This window comes from Magnolia sinica, chromosome 7, assembly GCF_029962835.1.
Source record: "Magnolia sinica isolate HGM2019 chromosome 7, MsV1, whole genome shotgun sequence".
Classification (NCBI taxonomy): Eukaryota; Viridiplantae; Streptophyta; class Magnoliopsida; order Magnoliales; family Magnoliaceae; genus Magnolia; species Magnolia sinica.
The window spans coordinates 60,853,208-60,879,303 of NC_080579.1; the positions used below are offsets into that span (position 1 = coordinate 60,853,208).

A 26,096-nucleotide genomic window follows, 5' to 3' on the forward strand; every position below is an offset into this window, starting at 1 on the left:
TACGACAAGTTGGTTGGACTATTATTGATAGTTTGTGAAATTCAAATATGAATTCTCTTGGATCGTTTCTGGTTGGATTTCAAAGGTAGGGGATCCAAGAGAATAGTCACTATAATCAATTGTTGGTTTATCTCTCCAATGTTGATGTTTCCACTGATCATAGTCGTACAGGTCATAGGTGGGAGAGTTTGATGGTTGTTAGTTCATATGATCACCTATAATATAATTTCTCATTGTTTTCTTCTTATCTAATGGGTGATAATAATTCTCACTCCCATAATTATGATAACCCTAACAATCATGTACTATTTTCTTAATTCGTGGAGTATAATTATTCTCCTTCCTATGATTGCGTAAGGACTTCTTAACCGGTGGAGCATTGTATTCTAGTTGGTTCTCGGTGATGGATTCAAAAAAATTTTAAGACATAGGTTATTTCTAAACACAATCATCTAACAGCCCTTCACAATTTCTCGTATTCTCTAAAACTAGCTCAACATACTGATGTTCCCACTCTTACATATATATGGTGAAACCTTAATCCTGAACCTAATCCTAAAATAGAATAAAAGAAAAATCCTACAACAATATGGAAAGTAAGTAGAGGAGAAGTTAGAAGGAGTTTACCAGTTTGGAGAGTTCTATATTAGGATCCTACAAAACAGAAAACAATGTTAGTTTCTAAAAATAAATCAGAAAACAACGCGAACCTAAAAACAAAAAAAAAAATGTCATAAAAATAAATTAGTTCCTAAAAAGAAATTAAGAAAGTTTCTAAAGCTAGAAATAGGAAGTTAGTTTTTAAAACAAATCAAGAAAGTTTCTAAATCTAGAAATAGGAAGTTACTTTCTAAAACAAATTAAGAAAGTTTGTAAATCTAGAAATAGAAAGAAAAGTTTGTTTCTAAATCTAGAAATAGAAAAGAAAAATTAGTTTCTAAAAAAAATTAAGAAAGTTTCTAAATCTAGAAATAGAAAGTTAGTTTCTAAAAAAATTAAGAAAGTTTCTAAATCTAGAAATAGAAAGAAAGAGATTTAGAAAGAAGTTACAAAATTAGAAGTTTCTATTTTGGGATCCTATAAAAGAAAAAGGAAAGTGAAATAATTTCTAAAAAAGAACTAAGAAAGCAACCTGGTTTCTTTTTTTTTTTTTTTTAAAGAAAGTTTCTAAAAAAAGAAAGTAAGTTTCTAAAAACAGAAAAAGGAAAGAAAATTAGTTTCTAAAAATGGATTAGAAAATTTTCTAAAAAATAAAAATTAGATTCTAAAAACAAAAAAGGAAAGTTTCTAAACCTAGAAATAGAAAGCTAAGTTAGTTTCTAAAATAATTCTGAAAAAAAACCCTAACCAAAAAATAGAAAGTAGATAAATCATAATATTAGCTTAATTCTAAAACTAATCAAATCCAGAAAACACAATTGTCAATCCCCGACAACAGCCCCAAAAACTTGTTCACAACCCCAAGTGTAGGGTCGCTATGTAGTAATAATCTCGGTAAGACCAAGGTCGAATCCACAAGGACTAATCTTGTGTGTTTCTTAAATTAACTAGAAGTAGAACTAGAAGAAGATGTAAAACTATTTTTGAAGTGATTGAGAGAGCAATTGTGAATTAAGTAATTAAAACTAAGAATTTAAAGGTGGGAACTACCAAGGATCCACTTGTAGTGATCAGGGAGCCCTCTTGCTTAATTTAAGTAACACAATTAGAATTGGAGTCTTATCCTATCCAATTGGAAAATATATCAGTAAAACCAAATCTGAACTTTTATTGAACTAATTCTCAATGAAGGAGAACTATGATAATTGGTAGGGATTTCATTACCAAACCATGCCCAGGAGACAATATCAAACAACAGGATATACCAATCCCATAATCTCAAAGCAAGAGAATTGTGAAGATTAAGAAGGATTCCATCACCCTACCATACCCAAGGGACGATGGTGAACAGCAGGACTTTTATAATCTCAAATCAGGAAAAGAATATACTCAAAGCTATTGTAGATCTACTGTAATTTGAGTCACAATAAACCATTAAAAACTGAAAGTATTCCTTAAATATCAAATTAAAATCCATGGAGTTCAACAAAAACATGAATTAAAGCAATAAAAATATCCCATCATGCTACAATCTTCACCTCTTAGCCCTAGCTAAGAGGTTTAGCCAACCATAGACATGATTGGATCTAAAACCCTAGAAGAAAGCATGAAAATAACTAAGAAGGAAGAAAAAAACTCTTGGCGATGGCTTCTTCACCCTTTTAATCCATTTCTTAAACTTTAGAAGATGCCTAGGAACATCCTAGGGAGTCCTATTTATAGTTATGGAACTCCAACTTTCAGACCAAGTTGGAAAACTCTAGTAACTGCCTCAAATATACGGAGTTTTCTAAAATAGACTTCACTCTGCACAGTTTCCCAAAATAAACTTCACTCTGCGCAATTTCACAAAATGATCCAGAGTTTTAGAATATACTTTTTCAGGATGATTTTAGGATTCCTTTTATTCACTTCAGATCTTTGATTCTCTTCATTCCTCGTTTAGTTTTCTTGGATCTTTCGCATGTGAAATCTTCAATCTTGGTCTCCTAAGATCCATCCCTTGCCTTGGTGATTCTTGAGCATAAAATCTATGCTTTTAGCACCCTTTTTAATCCAAGCTCTTAAATTCACATTGCAACATAAACATGAGTAAAATAGAACATTAAGCGTTATCATGTTCATAAAACCAAGATATAAATGAGGGATAATATGCAATATTTGACCCTCAACAACCATCAAACAATCATTAAATTCTTAAAGGAAAACATCCTTTCCCGGTTCGGAATGCCTCAAGCCACCATTAGTGATGGAGGCTCACATTTCTGTAATAGGCCATTTGCAAATTTAATGAAGAAATATGGCATCTCTCATAAGGTGAGCACTCCATAGCACTTACAAACAAGTTGGTAAGCTAAGATTTTCAATAGGAAAATTAAACACATTTTGAAAAGGACAGTTAACCCGGATCGCAAGGATTGGGCAATCCACTTGACTGATGCTTTATGGGATTACCGTACAACCTTTAAGACTCCCATTGGAATGTCTCCCTTTACACTCGTCTATGGGAAAGCTTACCACTTGCCTGTGGAATTAGAATATAGAGCCTACTGGGCTATTAAAAATCTGAACTTCGATTTGGATAACGCTGGCTCACTGTGCAAACTTCAGTTAAATGAACTCAAGGAAATCCGGAATGATACATATGAAAACTCGAGAATTTACAAGGACAGGATGAAGATGTTCCATGACAAAAATATCCTTCAAAAATCATTCTTGACTGGTTAAAAAGTCCTACTTGTTGGTATGATGATCATTAATAGATGTTGAGAATTGAGTCTGGAGAATTTTATCCACCTTAAAAGATAAAAAGAACCAACTAAAAAATACTGAGATCGACAAAAAGGTCATGGAAAATCTAAAAAGAATGAAAAAGAATACAAAATAAAAAAGAATGTATAAATATGACCGTCGATATAAAATCAAAAAGTAGAAAAAAAAGGAAAAGGGGATAAGTTCGGAATCAGTACTTGATTAGTCAACAAATCTTGATATTGTGAGCATGGCTGACATTATGAAATATTAGTACTCTTATCAGAAGTAAGTTAATTTTCACTGAGCACCTTGAAAAACTTAATATATGAACTTATACTATGATGTAATTGATAAAGAATTTATTTAATTGGTTTCTTATGCGATTCATCTCAAGGTTTTCAAAATCCCATTTTCTCGTCTTAATTGTACTTTGTCTACTTGATTGCACAAAAGATTAATTTATAAAAAAGGTTTGAACATTGAGAATTAAGGTTCACTTCATGATTGTTTTGCTTGGGACTAGCAAAATGCTGGTTGGGGAGTGTGTTGAGTGTTAAATATTGCATAATTTTTCCTATTTATATCTTAGTTTTCTGAACATCATAATACTTAAAGTTATATTTTGTGCATGTTTATGTTGCAAGGTAAATCTAAGAGCTTGGATTGAAAAGAATGTTAAAAGCATGGATTTGATACTCAAGAAACACAAAGGCAAATAATGGATCTTTGGAACAAAGATTGAAGATTTCAAGACCCCAAGATTAAAGAAAATCAAATGGAGAAGGAAGGAAGTGGAAAGAACAAAGTGTTGAAATTCACTTCATGGTCCATGTCATCGACCACAATTCGATGACATCAAACACAGGTCGATGACATCGAATTTTTATGTGAAATTCAAGTTGGTCGCTGGGCAAATTTAATACCTTTTTCGATGGCTCTAGGAACTTTCGATGACTCGAATTTTGCTCGATGACATCGAACCTGTTTGATCGCATCAAAATTTTTGAAGAATTTTGAAGCAACTCGCTGGACTATTTTGGATACATTATCGATAGATCGAACACCTTTCGATGGTATCGAAGGAAGGTTCGATGACACAAGAACTTACGTAGTATAAAAGGAGTTACGCAGTGCATAAAAGGCGTGACTTCTGGAATTTAATTACGTTCGATGACATCGAAGGCTGTTCGATGTCATCGAATACGTTACATAGAGTTACGCAGATTGCATAAATTGAGGCGGTTTTGTGAAATCGAATGAATAAGGCTATAAATATAGGTTTCCTAAACACTTTTTGAGATATCTAGGGTTTTAAGGAGCAGAGTCAAAGGGCGGAAGAGCCTCCTAAAAGTTTTTCTACTTTCTTAGTTTGTTTTTAATGCTTTCTTCTAAGGTTTTAGATCCAATCATGTCTATGGTTAGCTAAACCTCTTAGCTAGGGCTAAGATGTGAATCTTGTAGCATGTTGGGATGATTTTCTTATTTTAATTCATGTTCTTGTTTAACTTCTTTGATTCTAATTTGATATTTAAGGAATACTTTTAGTTTTTAATGGTTTGTTGTGACTCAATTTACAATAGATCTATAATATCTTTGAGTATCTTCTTTTCTTATTTTGAGATCATGGGATTGGTAAATTTTGTTGCTAGCCATTATCTCCTAGGCATGGTTTGGTGATGGAATCCCTTCCAACCCTCATAATTCTCCTCCATTGAGAATTAGGTCAATGAAAGTTCATATTTGATTTTATTGATAGATCTTCCAACTGGATAGGATAGGACTCCAATTCTAATTGTGTTCCTTGAATCAAATAAGGAAACATCGTGATGGCTGCAAGTGGATCCTTGGAACCCTATTTCCCTTTAGATTATTGAAATCCCTTTCACAATTACTTCCTTTATTCCAAATTTCTAATTTAGAACTAGTTCTAGTTCTAGTTATTTTCAGAATACTCATAAGATTAGTCCCTGTGGATTCGACCTCGGTCCTACCGAGATTATTACTACATCGCGACCCTACACTTGGGGTTGTGAACAACTTGCATAATGGTTAGAGTGCTAACCATCAAGTTTTCATATTGTTGGTAAGTCATTTGATCATCTGTCATGTTTGGATCCGCCAAACGGCTCACACGAATATCATGGTAAACTGATCATCATGAAGATCTTAGGATATAGGCCAAAACTACCTGGTTACTTATCAATTAGATATGCATAAATGTTATTATGAATTACGGAGTAAGTTAGCAATTGAAAGAGCATCTGGGTCATTCGAGAGAGATCGAGGCCCAAACTTGACCCATAGAAAGAGCATGTGAAATAAAGGATATCCGTCAAATTTTAGGGCATTTGGATGGTGCACTCTGACATAACGGACGTCAGAAGATGGTCGAGGAATGGATGGTAAATTTGTAATTAAGGGATACAAAATGCATTGCACATACTACGTATGAGTGGGGATTGTTTTAATGGTGAACACCAGTCCATACATTAGCTGATCGTGTGACCCACCCTGAGATTAGATCTACTCTAAACTTGGGGCCATGGGCCAATATGATGTGCTTAAAATGGTGAAGGATGTTAATCTTCCGAAAAGGCACCAGAAGTGGACCCCGCCAATTTTGAACAACCACCTAAAAAGGCATTCTTCCGCACGCAACAACAGCGGATGACAAAACCGAACAATAGTTTCACCGCATCTTCATGCTCCATATGTGGGCCATCTGATCAATGGATCTACCCCGAGCTTAAGCCTATGTCTTAATGAGATGTGATGAAATTAGTGGTCAGGAAGGATTTCCTAAAAAACTACTATCAGTGGACCCCACCTCTTCTTAAAACACACATAAGCGGATGTTGTTACATCATCCATAGAATGCGTGCACGTGAGGAATACTCTCACTAAAACCCCAGACAATTAATAAGATCTAAGCCATTCAACTAGCAAAGGAGAGAATCCTGACTCTAGAGGAAAGAGTTCTAGGGAGATCCAAAAGAATTCCACCACGCTGGATATACGAAAAATATCATACTGGCAACAGAAAACCACTACAACACGACTCTACGATAAAATCGATCGTGAGGGAGTTCTTTGTTAGGAAACTCCCTACATTGAGGTAATCCGAACCATCCACTCCTCGGAGACTAGAATTCCAACCACTTCCATGTCAACAGAAAAGGAAGGAAAGAAGTGGAGTGATTGGCGTTATGCCATTTTCCACAGAGATGAACCGCAACGGGCGGAAGTCGTGTTCACTTAAACCATCTTGCAAGAACATCCAAACTCCAGATTTGTGGGCCAAAGAGCGTCGGACACCACTCAGACCATCCAGAATAGATGGTTCAAGATAAAATGGCCTGGTGATAGATCCACCATTGAAGTAGGGCCACCAACTTAATCAACTGCTAGACTTCTTGCATCCAAGAATGTGTTCGCAACCCTTCATCTGTGGACCCATCCAAAATTGACACAAATTCTTGGAAAGGAGGAAGCATCCCATTCAAAGGTCGAAGCCAAAGGTTTCCAAACAGCGAGCGCTGCTCGATCTTACGCTCACCGCCAGCATACCCTCTACGCGGGAAGCTCCAAGAAAGAAATAGAGGAGAAATGAGAGAGGAAGAGAGAGAGAGAGAGAGAGAGAGAGAGAGAGGGAGGGAGAAGAAAGAGAGAGAGAGTCAGCGACTGGTGCTGCAGCCACGACTCACTAAGTCACTGACTCAGGACCAAGATCGGGCCGAGTCCAACCGTCCTAAAGGTGAGTACTGGTCAGAAATTCCCAAGCAATATCTTTAACAATTAGGCTTCCATGTTCAAGGCTGTAAATAAATGAGAAACCGGATCGAACTAAGTCGAATTCGCAGATGTATTCGCTAAGTTACCAAAATTGACAGGTTGAGATGAAACGTTAAACAAAACTAGAATCCAAGTTTCTCCACACTATTAACTAGCTTAAACCTTGTACCGAAACTATAAACACTCTAGAATAAATCGCATTCTTAAAAATTACAAGATCTAGGATAGGATTGGAATTGAAGGAGTAAACATATAACCTCAATCGGGGAGTGAATTGACTTTAAAAGGTGAGGGATTCCTTTAAGCTTACATTAATTTGAGTTGATATGATTTATATTGTTCTTTTTACTTGCTTCCATATTGTTGTGAATCCTTCCTACAATTGTTTGATTTACCATAATCAATTATTTATCCTTTAGGAATTATGGTTAACGTATGATTCTAATTATGTGTGATCTTTATGAATTTATGTGGGACAATGGATACAAGCCTTGTCCTTTGCCAAATTTGAGAGTGATGCGTGCTTCCACTCTATATGGAGTTGGTCTTTTACACCTCTCCTCTTATTCTTGTTGAGTTAGCATATCTGCTACTTTTCTCTTTTATTAAGACAACTTATACTACTTTTCCCCTTTATTAGGTAAGCCTTGTGCTATCGCCCTTATGACTTGGGCATGTGTCTTGGAATTTCAAAGCCTATAAGATTCAATTTACTTCCCCTTTTGTGCAAGTGATGTGTTAGAGATTTCACAACTAGTGATGCAAATATTTTATCATGGACGTAATGCACTCTAGGTAGAGACCCTCTTGGTCAACGCGTAATTCTATGGGTTTGGGTAGTGGTGCACAAATATGTGTAAATAAATTGTAATGCGTGTTACATCACTTCTGGGATTGGATGTCGCAAATAGTCGCTCCATGAGCAAATCTTGTCACGTAATTCATTCGACTCATGTATTATGCCACCTTGAGGTGTTCACGTAAATCCACGGTAGCGTTAGACATGTCGGTGAATTTATAGGATGTGGGGCAGTCGGGTTTTCTATGAATTATATTCCACATTGTGATGATCACTACGTATAATAGACCACACACACTTTGTTAGGCATGCATTCATATATGTGGGTGTATTATATATATATATATATATATATATATATGTTGCGCATACCACTAACACTCATAATAGTAGAGTACGAGACGTATTAAAACCCTTACATTAATTTTATGAACCTCTTGAATTATCATTAATCTTAAAGGATAACTATCACTATGAGTAGGGCGTTGACCCTCTCCAAACGTATGGATGATGCAGGTGATATATAGATTAAAGACACAGAGGACCATCTCCCTATGGAAGACTATACTGAATGAATAAGATAGTTACATGATTCAGTTTTATTTATATTTCTATGTTCACAACCCCAAGTGTAGGGTCACGATGTAGTAATAATCTCGATAAGACCGGGGTCGAATCCACAAGGACTAATCTCGTACATTTCTGAAATTAATTGGAAGCAGAACTAGAAGAAGATCTAAATTAGAAGTCTGGAATTAAGGAAGTAATTGTGAAAGGGATTTCAATAATCTAAAGGGAACTAGGGTGCCAAGGATCCACTTGTAGCAATCAAGATATTTCCTTATTTGATTCAAGGAACACAATTAGAATTGGAGTCTGATCCCATCCAATTGAAAGATATATCAATAAAATTAAATCTGAACTTTCGTTGACCTAATTCTCAATGAAAGAGAATTGTGAGGGTTGGAAGCGATTCCATCACCAAACCATGCCCTGGAGACAATGGCTAACAATAGGATTTACTAATCCAACAATCTCGAAATAAGAAAAGAAGATACTCAATGCTATTGTAGATCTATCATAATTTGAGTCACAACAGACCATTAAAAACTAAAAGTATTCCTCAAATATCAAATTAGAATCAAAGAAGTTCAACAAGAACAAGAATCAAACCAAGAAAAACATCCCAACAAACTACAAGCTTCACCTCATAGCCCTAGCTAAAAGGTATAGCCAACCATAGACATGATTGGATCTAAAACCCTAAAAAAAGAATTAAAAACAAACTAGAAAAGAAAAAAATTTCTTGGGAGGCTCCTCCATCCTTTGGCTTTGCTCCTTGAAACCCTAAATGTCCCAAAAGTGTTTAGGAAACCTATATTTATATCCTTGTCTGATCAGTTTCGTAAAACCGCCTGAATTTATGCAGGCCGCGTAACTCTGCATAACACGATCTATGGCATCGAACAGCCTTCGATGTCATCGAACGCAAGTTGAATTTCGAAAGTCATGCCTTCACGCACTGCGTAACTCCTTTCGCACTGCATAAGTTCTTGTGTCATCGAACCTTCTTTTGATGTCATTAAAGGGTCTTTGATCCATCGATAATGTGTCCAAAACAGTCTAGCAAGTTGCTTTAAAATTCTTTAGAAATTTCGTTATCATCAAGCAGATCTTCAAGTCATCGAATAGTTCCTTGAGCCATCGAGAAATGTCTTCAATTTGTCTAGCGACCAACTTTATTTTCATGTAAAAATTCGATGTCATTGACCTGTATTCGATGTCATTGAATAATGGCTTCGATATCATCGAACTATAGTCAATGACACATACATCGAAGTGAATTTCAGCACTTTGTTCTTTTGACTTCCTTCTCCACTTGGTTGTCTTGAATCTTGGGGTCTTAACATCGTCGATCTTGATCTCTAAAGATCCATTCTTTGACTTGGAGCTTCTTAAGCATCAAATCCATGCTTTTAACATTCTTTTCAATCCAAGCTTTTAGATTCACCTTACAACATAAACATGCATAAAATATACCTTTAAGCATTATCATGTTCAAAAAACCAAGATATAAATAGGGGATATGCAATATTTGATACTCAACACACTCCCCAACCAGCATTTTACTAGTCTCAAGAAAAACATGCGTGAAGTGAACCTCAATTCTCAATGTTCAAACCTTTTTCAAAAATCAATCCTTTGTGCAATCAAGTATGACTGAGTACAATTAAGATGAGAAAGTGGGATTTTGAAAACTTAGAGCCGAATCATATAAGCAACCCATTAAATAAATTCTTTATCAATTACATCAGAGCATAAGTTCATATATCAGGTTTTTCAATGTGCTTAGTGAAAATCAACTCACTTCTCATAAGAGTACTAATATTTCATAATGTCAGCCATGCTCACCATATCAAGATTTATTGACTAATCAAGTACTTATTCCGAACTTATTCCCTTTTCCTTCTTTTTCTGGTTTTTAATTTTATATCGACGGTCATTTTTATACATTCTTTTTTATTTTGCATTCTTTTTCATTCTTCAAAAAAAAATTGACCTTTTTTTGATCTCACTATTTTTTAACTTGTTCTTTTCATATTTTAAGGTAGATAAAATTCTCTAGACTCAATTCTCAACATCTATCAATGATCATTATACTAAAAATTATAAATTCTAGCACCATTTACAGGAGGTAGATTGAACGTGTCTTGTGATTTAGATTAACATGATACTTCAAACTTCCTCTTAATTAATTGAGTGCAAGAACAGTAAGTGATAGGTTACTTAGTTGATCAAGCTCCAACAATTCAAAATTCAATCTTTATCTCATCATATTCAAAACATTCTTAAGAGCACAAACTATCGCTCTCCAAATAGGTTTTGACGTTGAAAAATTGAAAATTTTTAGACTTTTTGCTCATTGACTAAGAAAACACCGATTAGTTTTCCTCAATCTAAAATCTAAATTGTCCTCAATCTAAAAGAAATAAGCATGTAATGCATATGAGACAACGAAAGGAAATGGAGTAGTGATGGAAAGATAGTACCTGGAGAAGAAGCTTTCCAATATTTCCAAGGGTCTCAACATAAAGGTGGGTTAGCACAAAAGCTAGATAAACTGAAAACCAACTATCCTAATCCTGAGTTTTATGAAAGCAATAAACCTAACTATACCTGTAACACCCTGAAATTCGGGGGTCGAGCATAACTCAGCTCCCGAGTTTCAAAACATCACTTATGCAACATATGTAATGATGGATGTATGTTGTCTGTATGAGTGCATAAAACATGGAATAGATTACGCCAAACTACAAACATAATTCAGGGACAAGTGAAAGACGCAAGCGGAAGACTTAAAGAAATATATGTGAACATGTGCAAGTCCCTGTGATATGTATACTCTGCCAGGTCATAATTACAAGTGTTGGTTTCAAAATATAAGTATCAAAATGAAATCATCTAGTACAAAAAAAATCCAGAATCCCCGTAGATCAGGACACGGCTCACATGAACCCGCCTAAGAACTGCATAAAAGAAAACGCGTCCTCGTCATCTTCATACTCTTGCTCTGCCTCAGGGGTCGCATCATCATCTGCATCTAAGACAGAGTCTGGTTGGTGTTGAAACACCGTCCCAGAATGTGGGAGTGAGTGATCAACTCAGTGGAACTATACAGTAAAAGTTAACATGTTATCAAATCAATCAAGCAGTAATGATAAGGCAATACAATCAAACACATCCTAATCACTCTTGTTAATGCAAGGATATATGTAGAAATGATGCATGCTCTCGCCTGCACTCTCTCAGCGTCTTCATCTTACGGTACGCATGATAACCTCCCGCAGTGCCAAAGACGCCAACGCACATGCAATGCGGTGCATGAACATGATTACCAAGTTGTTATTAGTCCTTTTTATATAGCAGGATTGGGAAGGTAAGGTACCTTCCTCATATTAATTTCCAAACAGTGGTCCATTCTAGGGTTGTCAGTCCTAGACAATCTCATACGATATTGTGGTTTTAGGTCACTGCAAAGGGCTCGTCACCAATCAATGCATGCCTATCATACCTTAGTTACTACCCTAAGGCTTGTCGCCTCAATGCAGTATCAAGGTATGCTCGAGGTCACTACAAAGGGCTCGTTACCAATCAATGTAGGCCGACAGTGCGAATATAGTGTCCCATACCACCATAATCGGCTCACGAGTCTAGTGTACTCACTGGTTACTACGGGGAGGCTCGTCACCCCAGCGTAGGCCGACAGCTCGACCACGGTGTCCCATACCACCATGCCCGGCTCATGAGTCTTAGCGGATCAAGGTACAATGGTTAACGGGATTGCATTGGTAAGTTTGGTACCCTAGATTCAAGCAATAGCGTCCATACATGATGTACATTCACCGGGACAATCGGGTTACTTGACGAACTCGACTAGCACGAGCGCACGTTGAGTTGAATGACATAGAGCGCGCAAACACTCCGTGTGGCCAAACCACTGCCGACAACCCTAATATGACTTAGGTTCGTCAAACACGTCCTACGTGGCGAAAACTACCTCGGCCACGAACTCAAGGTTTGTTACCGATTCCCTGGACTATTTCATAGTCCAAACATCTTTAATCATAAAAGATATTCATACTAACAATTTAGAACAGTAAGGGATCAACGATTCTAATCATACAGTATGTGAGCATTTGATGAATATCAATTTAACATGGATTTACACCTAAGTAGTGCTTGAATTTAAATAATAAAGAATATAAATTACATGTAGGAAATCATACACACCAATAGGATAGTTGAGAATCTCTTCTCAACACCCGTAAATAGGATAATATATTACACACTTGATCATTCAGACATTTCTACAAACACTTAAACTACATATTCCAACATACATGACGTATGTTGGTGATAACACATATTTGGACAATTCCTTTCGCCAAGGAGTTGACACACATACAACTAGCACAAGTACATGACAATTAATCATGGCAAACACATGTTTGTATTTCATACATATACGATACTTTCTACATGTACAAGGAATACACAAATCTCCATATAGCTCATATATATCAGGAACGCAATATAAACATCGCATTTAGCATGTGAAATTACACCCACAACCATAATAAACCATTAACTGACATTGAAAGCCTTGAAAACCATAACTTATACGAATATAGTCTACACCTTGAACCAGCAAAAGTGCAACAGATCTGATTCAGATGTTAAGTCTTCGTCAACGGTGACTAGATAACCTGAGGCATGAATAAAATAAGTTATATCAATACTTAGACTATTCTAAGCTCTAAAATAGATTAGGGTTTGATTGACTTACCCAAGAATGAATTTAGAATCGCCAAAATAATGATTCAGAAGTGATGGTTCAGGAACGCAAAATAACACGGAAGAATCTCAAGATGATTCACCAACTTCTCTCTCACTTTCTCTCTCTTTTCCTCTCTCTCTCTCTTAGTTAGGGTTAGAAATTCGTATGGAATTAAGAGTGAGGGTTTTAAGGTCTTTATATAGGCCTAACATTGATGAAAATAGCCCCAGGGCCAAGGTGTACTTAGGTTATAACTAAATCGGGTCTATTCCGATCCAACGGAGCACTTCTAGTGGTCCTTTCTCCACGTGCGGTCGGACTTAAGCTCACTGACCATGGATCTAGGTCAGGCTGAGTTTTTGTACTGATCGGATTTAAAGAACAGCCGTGGCGGACCAATCTCAATTCAACGGTCACCGAAACTCGATTAGGGCCACAAGCACTATGACATGCCTGGGCCATCTTCCCTGATCCAAGGGTAAATTTGGGTTGAAATCCAACGGTCAGAAAGCTTAAAAGCGGCGCACAAGCGACACGACTCAGATTTCATAAATCCATATTTAATTTCTCAGCTTTCTCACACTCTTTACCCCGGACTCAAGCAAATCGACTCAGGACATCATCTGGACTTGATTTTTGAAGTGATGGTCAAGCCCAACAAGGAGATTATAATTGTCTAAGACCATCGCTATCGAACTTTCGACGCGCGGTCCAGGTCCAATACAAAGTTTTTAAGTACTCCCGAGAGTAACTGGATTTAGCGTTGAATCCTAGATTTCAGGATAACATAGCGCTAACGATTCTACAGGTTTTGAGTCCTGTAGATCAAATTTCAATGATTTGTGCTGATTTCACAAGCAATTGAGTTTAACGCTAATTAACCCACATATAACTTCTAAGGAATATGAGGTAGTACTCGGGTCTTTGCACGAAATTTTTCGGGTCATTACAATACCTCTATCAAACTAGGAGGTCAATCCTAATAAAAGGGATCAGTCAGAGGTATGGACATGTCCTCTGAGTCAAATTTCTGAACAAATGGCTTTAACCGATGTCCATTCACTTTGAAAGTATTGTCATTCGCTAGATTATTTATCTTGACGGCCCCATAAGAATAGACATTAGTAACTGTGAAAGGGTCGATCCAACGAGATCAGAATTTACTTAGAAAAAGATGTAACCGAGAATTGTACAAAAAGACTCTTTGACCAATTAAAAACAATTTTCGAAGGTTGTTCTTGTTATGGAACACCTTCATTCTATCCTTGTAAATTCTCAAGTTCTCATATGCATCATTCCATATTTCCTCGAGTTCATTTAACCGAAGTTTTCGTAGCAAGCTAGCATTGTTCAATTCGAAGTTTAGATTATTGATGGCCCAGTAGGCTCTGTGTTCCAATTCCACAGGCAAGTGGCAAGCTTTCCGATAGATGAGTCTAAAGGAAGACATTCCAATGGGAGTCTTATAGGTTGTATGGTAAACCCATAAAGCATCGGTCAAGCGGATTGACCAATCCTTGCATCTGGGTTAACTGTCTTTTCCTAAATGTGTTTAATTTCTCTGTTAGAAATCTCAGCTTGCCTACTTGTTTGTGGTTTGTATGGAGTGCTCACCTTATGAGAGATGCCATATTTCTTCATTATATTTACAAATGGCCTATTACAAAAATGTGAGCTTCCATCACTAATGATGACCCGAGGCATTTCAAAATGGAAAATGATGTTTTCTTTTAAGAATTTAGTGACCGTTTGATGGTCATTATTCCAGCACGGGATCACTTTGACCCATTTAGTGACATAGTCTACTACTAGCAAAATATATAAATTTTCAAAGGATTGGGTGAATGGTCCCATGAAATTGATGCCCCAGCAATCAAATGCTTCAATGATAAGAATTGGGTTTAAAAGCATCATATTTTGACGGGACAATGTTCCTAATTTTTTACAATGCTCACAAGCTTTAAAAAACTCATGAATATCCTTGAACCTAGTGAGCCAATAAAAGCCACACTACGAAATTTTGGCCATGGTCTTTTTGGCAGAAAAGTGACCACCACAGGCTTGAGAGTGACAGAAGGAGATAACACTTTGGTGTTCACTATCTGGTACACATCTCCTTAGAATTTGGTCTGGAAAATATTTAAACAAATATGGATCATCCCAGAAGAACTTACGTACCTTGGTAAAAATTTTCTTTTTATCTTGCGCAGTCCAATCTGTCAGCGTGAAACCTGTAGCAAGATAATTTGCAATGTCAGCAAACCAAGGTAAGTGGGAGAGTTTAAACAGTTGTTCATTAGGGAACATGTCATTTATGGGCATCGTCTGAAGGGAATCAGAAAATCAAGTTGTGAAAGATGGTCAGCCACTACATTCTCTACTCCCTTTTTATCTTTTATTTCAAGGTCAAATTCTTGGAGTAGAACGATCCATCTTATTAAGCGGGGCTTACCATCATTCTTAGAAAAATGATACTTGAGCGCCGCATGATTGGTGTAAATGATGATCTTGGATCCAATCAAGTAGGACCTAAATTTGTCCAGAGCAGAAACTACGGCTATGAGTTTCTTTGCCGTTGTAGAATAATTCACTTGGGCAAGATTTAGGGTTCTACTTGCAAAGTGAACTACAGACGGTTTCTTTTCTTTTCTCTGGCCTAACACCGCCCCAATAGCATAGTCAGATGCATCACACATAATTTAAAAAGGAATATTCCAGTCGGGTGGCTGCATTATAGGTGTGGTAGTTAGCATACCTTTGAGCATAAAGAAAGCTTCTTAGCATTACTCAGTCCACTCGTATGGTACATCCTTTTAAAGTAGATCACATAAAGAATGAGAGAGGTGACTAAAGTCTTTTATGAATCTCCTGTAAAATCCACCATGTCCTAAGAAGGATCGCACGTCTTATATGCTCCTGAGTGGAGGTAGGTTAGAGATAAGATCAATTTTAGCCTTATCTACCTCAATTCCCTTGGACGAGATGATATGTTCAAGAAAAATTCCCTTACAAACCATGAAATGACACTTCTCCCAATTTAGTAACAAGTTCTTTTTTTCACATTGCCTCAGCACATTTTTCAACTTATCTAAACATTCGCTGAAGGATGGACCAAAAAAAGAGAAGTCGTCCATGAAGACCTCTAAATATTACCCCACCATGTTAGAGAAAATACTCAACATGCATCGCTGAAAAATGGCAGGGGCATTATACAGTTTGAATGGCATCCTTTGGAAAGCAAAGGTGCTAAAGAGACAGGTGAAAGTGGTTTTTTTCTTGATCTTCAAGGGCTATCTTTATCTAATTGTATCCTGAATATCTGTCAAAGAAGCAATAATAGGAATGACCAGCTAGTCTTTTCAAAATTTGATCAATGAAGAGTAAATGGAAGTGCTCCTTCCTCGTGACAGTATTCAACTTTTTGTAGTCAATGCACATTCTTCAACCAGTAGTGACTCTAGTTGGCACGAGTTCATTTTTGGCATTGGCTAGGATGGTGTTTCTGGACTTCTTAGGAACCACCTGAGTTGGACTCACCCATTGACTATCCAATATAGGGTATATGATACTCACATATAATAGCTTAAGAACCTCAGCCGTAACCACCTCCTTCATGTTTGGATTTAATCTATGTTATGGTTGTCAGGAGGTCTTCACATTATCCACAAGATGAATGCGGTGAGTACAAATCAGATGGTCAATACCCTTGAGGTCCGTAATTGACCATCCCAAGGCTCCTTTGCTCAATGAGAGTAAAGATAAGCATACTGTTTTGTTCTTACTCAAGGTGGGAAGAAATCACCACTGGGTATGTCTCATCTTGACCTAAGTATATGTATTTAAGATCAGAGGGCAAAGGTTTTAGGTCAAGTTTCGGCACTTTGAGGCTAGATGGTAGAGGCACTACATCAGTTTGGGGTAATTCTTCAAATTGTGGCCTCTACTAGTTAACTTCGAGTACTGGTACAGTATCAATCATGACACCCATTTCCTTAATCGTATCATCATCTAAAACATGGGAGTAGGCCAAGCACGTCTCTAAAGGGTCACAGTATAGAGTCAAGATTGCTCTATCTTTCACGAAAGAATCAATCATGTTAATGTCGTGGGCATCGTTATTATCCTTTGCCTATTTGTTCATATTGAAAAAAATATTAAGCTTCAATATCATATTCCCAAAAGACAAATTCATGACTCTATTCTTACAATTAATGATTGCATTTGATGTGGCAAGGAATGGGTGACCAAGAATAATAAGAATTTGAGTGCTCATATCCACGATGGGTTAGGTATCCAAGACGATAAAATCTACTGGATAGTAGAATTTGTTAACTTGAACGAACACATCCTCAATTATCCCTCTCGGTACACAAACTGAGTGACTAGCAAGTTATAATGTGGTCCGGGTGGATTTTAATTCACCCATACCTAGTTGTTCATAGACCAAGTAAGGAATCAAATTTACGCTCTCTCCTAAGTCAAGAAGTGCATGCTCAATCCGGTAGTTCCCAATTACACAAGTGATGGTTGGGCTACTGGGATCTTTGTATATTTGTAGCATATATTAGTTTAGGATGACACTCACTTTTTCTGTCAAGAAGATTTTCTTTTGAATGTATTGCCATCTTTTGGTCGTGCATGGATCTTTTAGAAATTTGGCATATGAAGGTATTTGTTTAACGACATCTAGTAGAGGAATGTTGACCTTCACTTGTTTAAGCATCTCTAGAATGTCCTAAGAGTTAGAGAGAGGTTTTGGTGCAACCAACCGTTGGGGGAATGACACAATTAGTTTACTTTGAAGTTTCGGTTCCAACTCATGTGGAGCATTGCTAGGTCTACCAGTCTCATCTACTTTCGGTTCCTTAGGCTTTTCAGCACTAATCAGAATAGATTTGTCAATTATCTTCCCACTCCTAGGAGTAGTGATAGACTTAGCTTGCTCTATCTGAAGTGAAGAGCTTGGGTCACTAATTTCACATTGTGGTTTTGGATAGGGGAAAAGTTGAGCCGGAAGCATCCCTTCCCCCCCCCCCCCCCCCCAATTGCTAAGTGTGACTCTGTTCCTTGAATGGATGATGCAAGCATTCTCATTGTTGATTTGATATCCTGGTTGAATATCTCTTGTTCTTGAATATGCTTTAGTACCGAGTCCTCTTGATGTTTCCTTTCATCCAAAAATTGGTTAAAGATCTCTTGAGGAGTAGCAGTTTGCCCATTCCTCCAGCTGAAATTTAGATGGTTTCTCCAGCCGAAGTTGTATGCGTTTGAGGCAGTTCCTTTGAAAGGCCTCTAGTAATTGTTTACGTCATTTGATTGCTCATTCAGAAATTCTTGAAAAGCAGGTATTGTTGGACAATTTTCATTTGTATGAACATTGCAAGCACAAATACCGTAAACAGTTTCCTTGTCCTTTTCCTTCATAAGTTTCATGGCCTCGAGTTTCCTTGTTAGACTAGCCACTTTAGCATTTATATCATCTTCCTCTTTCAACAACTATATTCCACCCTTCTCCTTTGATTGAGTAGGCTTACACATAGTGTTTGGTCTTGGGGAGATGTCCTATTATGATGTGTTTTCAGCAAGTTTGTCAAAATAATCCCACACATCATTGACATCTTTGTTCATGAATTTCCCATTGCACATAGCTTGACCATTTGGTGCATGGAAGATGTCAGTCCAACATAGAAAAAACTTGTTATGTGCTACATTTTAAAACCATGTTGTGGGCATAAGCTAACAAGATCCTTGAACCGCTCCCAACATTGAAAGAATGTTTCATCTTCTTTTTGGGCGAAGTTCATGATAAATTTTCTAAGGGTGTTTGTTTTATGATATGGGAAGAATTTTTTTATGAATTCCCTTGTCATGTCATTCCATCTGCCAATAGATCGTGGACGTACTGAGTGCAACCATGTCTTAGCTTTCTCTTTCAAGGAGAAGGGAAAGAGTTTCACCCTGACCGTGTCCTCAGATATGTTAGGAAAATATAAAGTAGTTATGATCTCGTTAAACTCTTTCATGTGTAAATATGGACTTTCAAATTCAAGTCCATAGAACTTTGGAAGGATTTGGATCACTCCTGGCTTGATATCCATGTTTCCTATATTTTTTAGAAAAACCATACAAGAAGGTGTGCTCACCCCCGCTGGTTATAAATAGTCTCGTAAGGTATGAGGCGAGGTGCTTGATGCACCTCATTCTCATCCTGAACTTCCTCAATTGGAGGTAGAGGTGGAATTATAGGTTGATTGGCTGGTTGATTGGCAGTCATCACTTTAATTAACTCTGAGGATCTCAAGTGGTGTCTAGTCATATGATAGATAGATAACCCCTCAACTAATCCACCTTCACTTAAGAGACGTCGAGTGTTGTTACGAACCCACTTAGGCATGAAACACTCAAGGACTTTAAGTAACTAAACCTAAACCTAAGAAAGAAAACTAGAGAAACTAAAACAAATAAAAAGGAAGAAAGATAGAGTTAGAACGAAGTTACAAGATAGGAGTTGCTAGGTTAGAATCTTACAAAACAGAAAACAAAGTTTCTAAAAACAAAGAAGAAAAATTCTTAACCTAAAAATAAAACAGAAAGTTAACTCCAATCTTAACCTAATTCTAAAACTAATTAGATTAAAAAAAATGCAACCGTTAGTCCCAACAACGGTGCCAGAAACTTGTTCACAACCCCAAGCGTAGGGTCGTGTTGTAGTAATTATCTCGGTAAAACCAAGGTCGAATCTACAGGGACTAATCTCGTGAGTATTCTAAAAATAACTATAAGCAGAACTAGAAGAAGATCTAAATTAGAAATCTAGAATAAAGGAAGTAATTATGAAAGGGATTTCAATAATTTAAAGGGAACTAGGGTGTTGAAGATCCACTTGTAGCAATCAGGATATTTCCTTATTTGATTCAAGGAACACAATTGGACTTGGAGTCTTATCCTATCCAATTGGAAGATATATTAATAAAATCAAATCTGAACTTTCATTGACCTAATTCTCAATGAAGGAGAATTGTGAGGGTTGAAAGGGATTTCATCACCAAATCATGCCTAGGAGACAATGGCTAACAACAGGATTTACCAATCCCACAATCTCAAAATAAGAAAAGAAGATACTCAAAGCTATTATAGATTTACTATAATTTGAGTCACAAGAAGCCATTAAAAACTAAAAGTAATTCTTAAATATCAAATTATTATCAAAGAAGTTCAACAAGAACAAGAATCGAAACAAGAAAAACATCCCAACATGCTATAGGCTTCACCTCTTAGCTCTAGCTAAGAGGGTTAGCCAACCATAAACATGATTGGATCTAAAACCCTAAAAGAAAGCATTAAAAATAAACTAAGAAAGAAGAAAAACTCTTGGAGGACTCCTTTACCCTTTGGCTTTGCTCCTTAAAACCTTAGATATCCCAAAAAGTATTTAGGAAACCTATATTTATAGCCTTGTCTGGTCAGTTTCGCAAAACGGCCTCAAGTTATGCAATCCGCGTAACTCTGTGTAACGTGTTCGATGACATCGAATAACCTTTGATGTCATCGAGAAGTCCTTTGATGCCATCAAAGGGTCTTCGATCCATCGATAATATGTCCAAAACAGTCCAACGAGTTGCTTCAAAATTCTTTAGAAATTTCGATACCATCGAATGGGATTCGATGTCATTGAGCAGATCTTCGAGTCCTCGAAAGTTCCTTGAGCCATCGAAAAAGGTCTTCAATTTGTCTAGCGACCAACTTGATTTTCTTATAAAAATTTGATGTCATCAAACTGTGGTCAATGACACGGACCATGAAGTGAATTTTAGCACTTTGTTCTTTCGACTTCCTTCCTTGTCCAGTTGATTTTCTTAAATCTTGCGGTCTTGAAATCTTCAATCTTGGTCTCTAAAGATCCATTCTTTGCCTTGGTATTTATTGAGTATCAAATCTATACTTTTAACATTCTTTTTAATCTAAACTCCTAAATTCACCTTGCAACATAAACATGCACAAAATATACCTTTAAGCATTATCATGTTCATAAAACTAAGATATAAATAGGAAAAAATATGTAATATTTGGCACTCAACATTCTGCAGCAAACTCGATAATGTAATAAGCTCTCATTGATAGTTCATTACAAAGTTCTACTCTTATCATGTAACACCCCGTACCTTCTAGTACTTGAGTGTTACCATGTAGATAAATTTAATATAAGCACAATTATATATATATATATATATATATATAGTGCAACCTAAATACACTATTAGATATATATACTTGATTTAAAATTTCATGGTAAAATGATACGTATGTATTTAATGCATATAAGATATTATGAAAATAGTGTTATATTAAAGAAACATAATGAATAATAAATTCACAACATAAAATCAAATTACAACTAATAATGTAGCACTATTATTGTAGGTTATTTAACACTATTATCAAATACAAATATAATTTTAATTAAATATGATATTGTACAATCTTCAATTCATTTATACGTATAATATGATATTGTATATTATGAATTATGTATATTAATGAATGTGTGAACAACAACATGTAATTAGTAGTATGTTAATATTAAAAGTATATTTATATATATCCATCTAAGCTTGTAAATATATTGTAATTATAAGTAATATACAAAAATAATAAAAATTATATTAAATCAGTATCAGTTGGTAATATATGATAAAAGCCTTAAGAATGGCCCATTAGGATCTTTTAATCATTGACGTCCAACTTCGGAATCATCCGACCACTAGAATGACAAGAAACCATTGTACGACTACAAATCACATTGTGGGCTCCACCTAGACCTTATAATGGGCTGATATTGTACCAAGGGTCCTGATCTGGGGCCCTGGGGAGAATGGACGGTGTGGATTTCCCTTCAAGCATCATAATGGGGTCCACATGAGGTGCACTTGCACCTCACATAGCTGTGCAGGATGTGCACTGGATGACCAGCGTGGTCAGTTGGGCGCTGACCCGACGAATTGCTAAAAAGGGGGGGAAATCCTCCTAACGTCGGGTTGGACCGAGAACCATCCATCTGGACGGTTTGTGACCCACTTTGGATCAGCATCCGTAGAATCCAGACCGTCCATCGGTCCTACACCATCAGTACGACCAGACCCACTTCGGTCCACCAAGCCCATGTAATGGTTCACGCCCATAAGAAATGGGCGGCAAAGGAACGTCTGATTGGGACGTATTGCGGCCCATTTCTAGCCACCATCTGGGCGATCTGAACCATCCATTTGATCAAGGAGCTCCGGCCGACCAGTTATACAGTGACTATCTGAACCCATGCATACGTGCATGTGCGCGCGCAATAGACGATCTCGGGATGGACATCTGCATTCTTTCGAAAATAAAGCCGTTGTGGAACCGTCCACGTCAGCAATCCACGTCCAAGACTCTCCTTCGATCCTGGCCGACCCTTGGGATAGAGATCCACCCTTTCCATTCATTACCGGAAATAGACAGACAGCTGCCTGTAGCAATGGTCGGCGTGGGGAGACATTCCCACTTCGGGAAGGGTATGCTGGCATGATCCGAAGCCTCCACCAGGCCACGTGGAGTGATCTCCACCGTCCTCTGTAGGGTTGCAACGTTTCTGTCTGTAAGGCCTCCCATCTCACGAGAAAACCAAGGAGGCGTGGGAAAATCTCACGAGATGTGCAAAATGTGGATGAATGGCCTAAAAAGTGGGCCCCACAGTGGTCAACAGCCCCATCTGATCCGTTCAAACGGACCAGATCATGGAAATATACTGTAGATAAGAACCTGCCATTGCAACCACATCATCTTCCCCGTTTAACTGGGAAACCCACCACGATGAAGTGGGTCCCATTTCTAGATCAGAGGTACCATTCGATGGGCCAAGATAACAAGAAAACTACCCCACTGGTGGATTGATTTCATGCTTGGCAGAAAGAGAGAAAGAGAGAGCCCAAGACCGCAACATCCGGACCGTCCGTTGGAGGGCAGGTGCGACCCTAGCTCAAAAAATAGGTCCCTACCTCTTCGGGATCCACATCTCAAGCTTGCTGAGTGAGAGAGAGCCAAGGAGAAAGTAAGAAAGGGAGAGTGAGTATAGGAAGGCGAGCTCGGTGCCGCACTGCAGCAAGACGACCCATCTAACTCGGGTCGAGTTGGCTCAGTGCTGGCTGTGTAGCCATTCTAGGAGAAAGAGAGAAGGAAAGGGGAGAGAGAGAGAGAGAGAGAGAGAGAGAGAGAGAGAGAGAGAGAGAGAGAGAGAGAGAGAGAGAGAGAGAGAGAGAGAGAGAACCAAGCGTAAGCTTGGTGCCGCACTGTACCCAATCTGATCAGTTCGGGTCGAATGGCTCAGTGCAGACCAGAAATGCCATTTCAGAGAGAAGGTTAGAGGGTGAAGCAGAGGTAGGAGAGGTTGGAGAAGAAAGAGCCTAGGTAACAACGGAAAACCGTCTCCAGTTCTCCATTGTTATAGTTGATTGACTCTTCTGATCAAGGCCGGTTGCTGGCCGTCAGTTTGTCAAAATCTAGCCACCAACTGGGCCTGGGTTCAGCCACGTCCCACACCACTGTGGATCGCACTCGGGCCTCAGAGGGGCCTTGACTTAGACTAAGGACACTCCGCAACTTGGCCTAATTCAAAGCCTCAACTAGCCTCCAAATCTAGGCCTTGTATCAAGATAAAAACAGGCCTCATGGGAAGCTGAAGGCAGGCTTTATCTGGGCCCTGCAACAGCCGGAAATCCAACTAAAAATGGCTAAAAATCCATCTTGAATATGGCTGCAGACCGGCTTGAAGGCAACTGAAATCCGTGTAGATGATGGGTTGGAAGCAGCCCTTGGACCTGGGCCTGAACGCATCAACAGGGTGGGCTGCACCCGAGGGTATAGCACTGTGGGCCTCACCTTAACTAAGACCTGGTGGGCCATGTTGCATCTAGCCCAGATGGATTGTGGTGCGGGTCACATGGTTGGGCCAGCAATGGTCCAACCCAGCCAGTCAAAGTGAACCTGTGCTAAGTCCAGCTGCACAGTTGGCCTGGACTAGGCCTAGCCTCAGTTGGGCCCAGATTGCATAGGTTGAGCCCATTTTCATGGGTTGAGTAAATCCCAACAAGCCTACCTTGTTGTGGTTGATCATTATTAGATTAATTTTACTAATATTAGTTAATATGTATACTTGATATCGTTATTAATATTTTTCTTATGTTGTCATTAATAGATTTTTATGTTGAAACTAGTTATTATCAAATAGAAGTATTTTAATTATCCCTCTTAAATATTATCCTTAATGGTAACCATAGTATTTATTATCATGGCTAGAACGATTAATGATAGCTATTGTTATAATCATTAGAAAATATTGTCATTTTCATCATGGGATTTAGTACAATTCTTGTTAACATGATTATTAGTCCTAACCATATCACTGTTAGTAAAAACTTTTGTATTATTACTAGTACTAGCTAATAGATTTTTAGTCATTATAGGAATATTAGATAATGTCAGTATATTTTAAATAGGAACCTACGAGCCATCATAAATAATGGGTTGGTACTCCTACTATGAATATTTTTTGATCCATTGTACAAAATTAATAATAGTAATAATAATAGTAGTGATACTAATCTTAGATTCAAATCCTAGGATATAAAGCCTATGACTAAATCCTAAGATAAGGCCCTAATTCTAAATTAAAACCCTAAAAGTAACCCAAACCCTAAGTTGTATAAATCTGACCATAGTCACTTACTAGAACATTGATCTCATGTGTAAATTTCACAATTCATGGTAGGGTTTGATTCTAAGGGCATACGTGCTTCCTAGCAATGCTCGTAAGCGATTCAAACATAACGTGATGATTCTTCCCCTTGATCTTTCCATCTTTCCATTATCTTAAGTTATAGTTTTTATTGATATCTCTCTCTCTTATAATCACATGTGTTAGCTGGTGAAAATTGAACTACTATATTGCCTGCTTAATGTTCATCATGTATATTTATTCATAAATTATTTGTGGATTGCTTATGGAACTTAAACTGGTACAACCGTGGGAAACCCCCACTTATAAATGTACACCTATACTTGGGATGTAACTCGATTAAAGGTGATCATAATGGACCCTCGATCTAGTGGTTATTGAGTGGTGGTCTAGATGGATCATTGATGTGGGCCTACCATCTAGGGTTGTTGTGTCCAATGGTTTTTAAGGATGGTCTTTATCGTATAGTTTTGATATCGGCCCTATGTGGCATATTTTAATACTCGTCCTACGTGGTTTTGTTTTGGTAATTGCCCTAGATAGATTCGATGTTTTATATAGTGCAGTCATGCGATGGTAAGCCCCATATTTTGAAATATGATTGGCCAGTAGTCGGCGGGGTTCCATTAAACATCCTAAGGTGGTAGCCTCATGGGCCGGGGATGGTAGTCAGGGGATACTATGCCCGAGCCGTCGGCCTATGCTGGGCCATGTGCTCCCCTTAGCGACCATGAGCTTATTCAAATCGGCTGATTGTAAATGGACTAATAATGGGCTGGAAAATCATGCATACATGGCATATTACGATGGCTTGGATCATTTTACCCTGCAATTACGCAGAATGTTGCGCTTATGACCAGTCATTCGATTGTGATAATGACTCGGATTATCATGCCCTACGATTACGCTGAATGTTGCGCTAATAACTAGTCTTATCCCTAGGTGACGACCCCAATGCCCGTCTGGATGTTTTTCCTGGGGCACAGACCGTCTGGATGTTTTACCCAAGTCGATGATTGCATTCATGCAGCCAAGCATCTAATAAGACT

At 37.7% G+C, this 26,096-nt stretch overlaps 1 non-coding gene across 1 annotated transcript; it reads left to right on the top strand.

Annotated features, from left to right (window-relative positions):
* Positions 1-18,998: 18,998 nt before the first annotated feature.
* Positions 18,999-19,105, top strand: LOC131252477 (small nucleolar RNA R71). The gene has a single exon (XR_009174497.1). It is a non-coding gene; the product is annotated as a small nucleolar RNA R71 (small nucleolar RNA).
* The last annotated feature ends 6,991 nt before the right edge of the window (positions 19,106-26,096 follow it).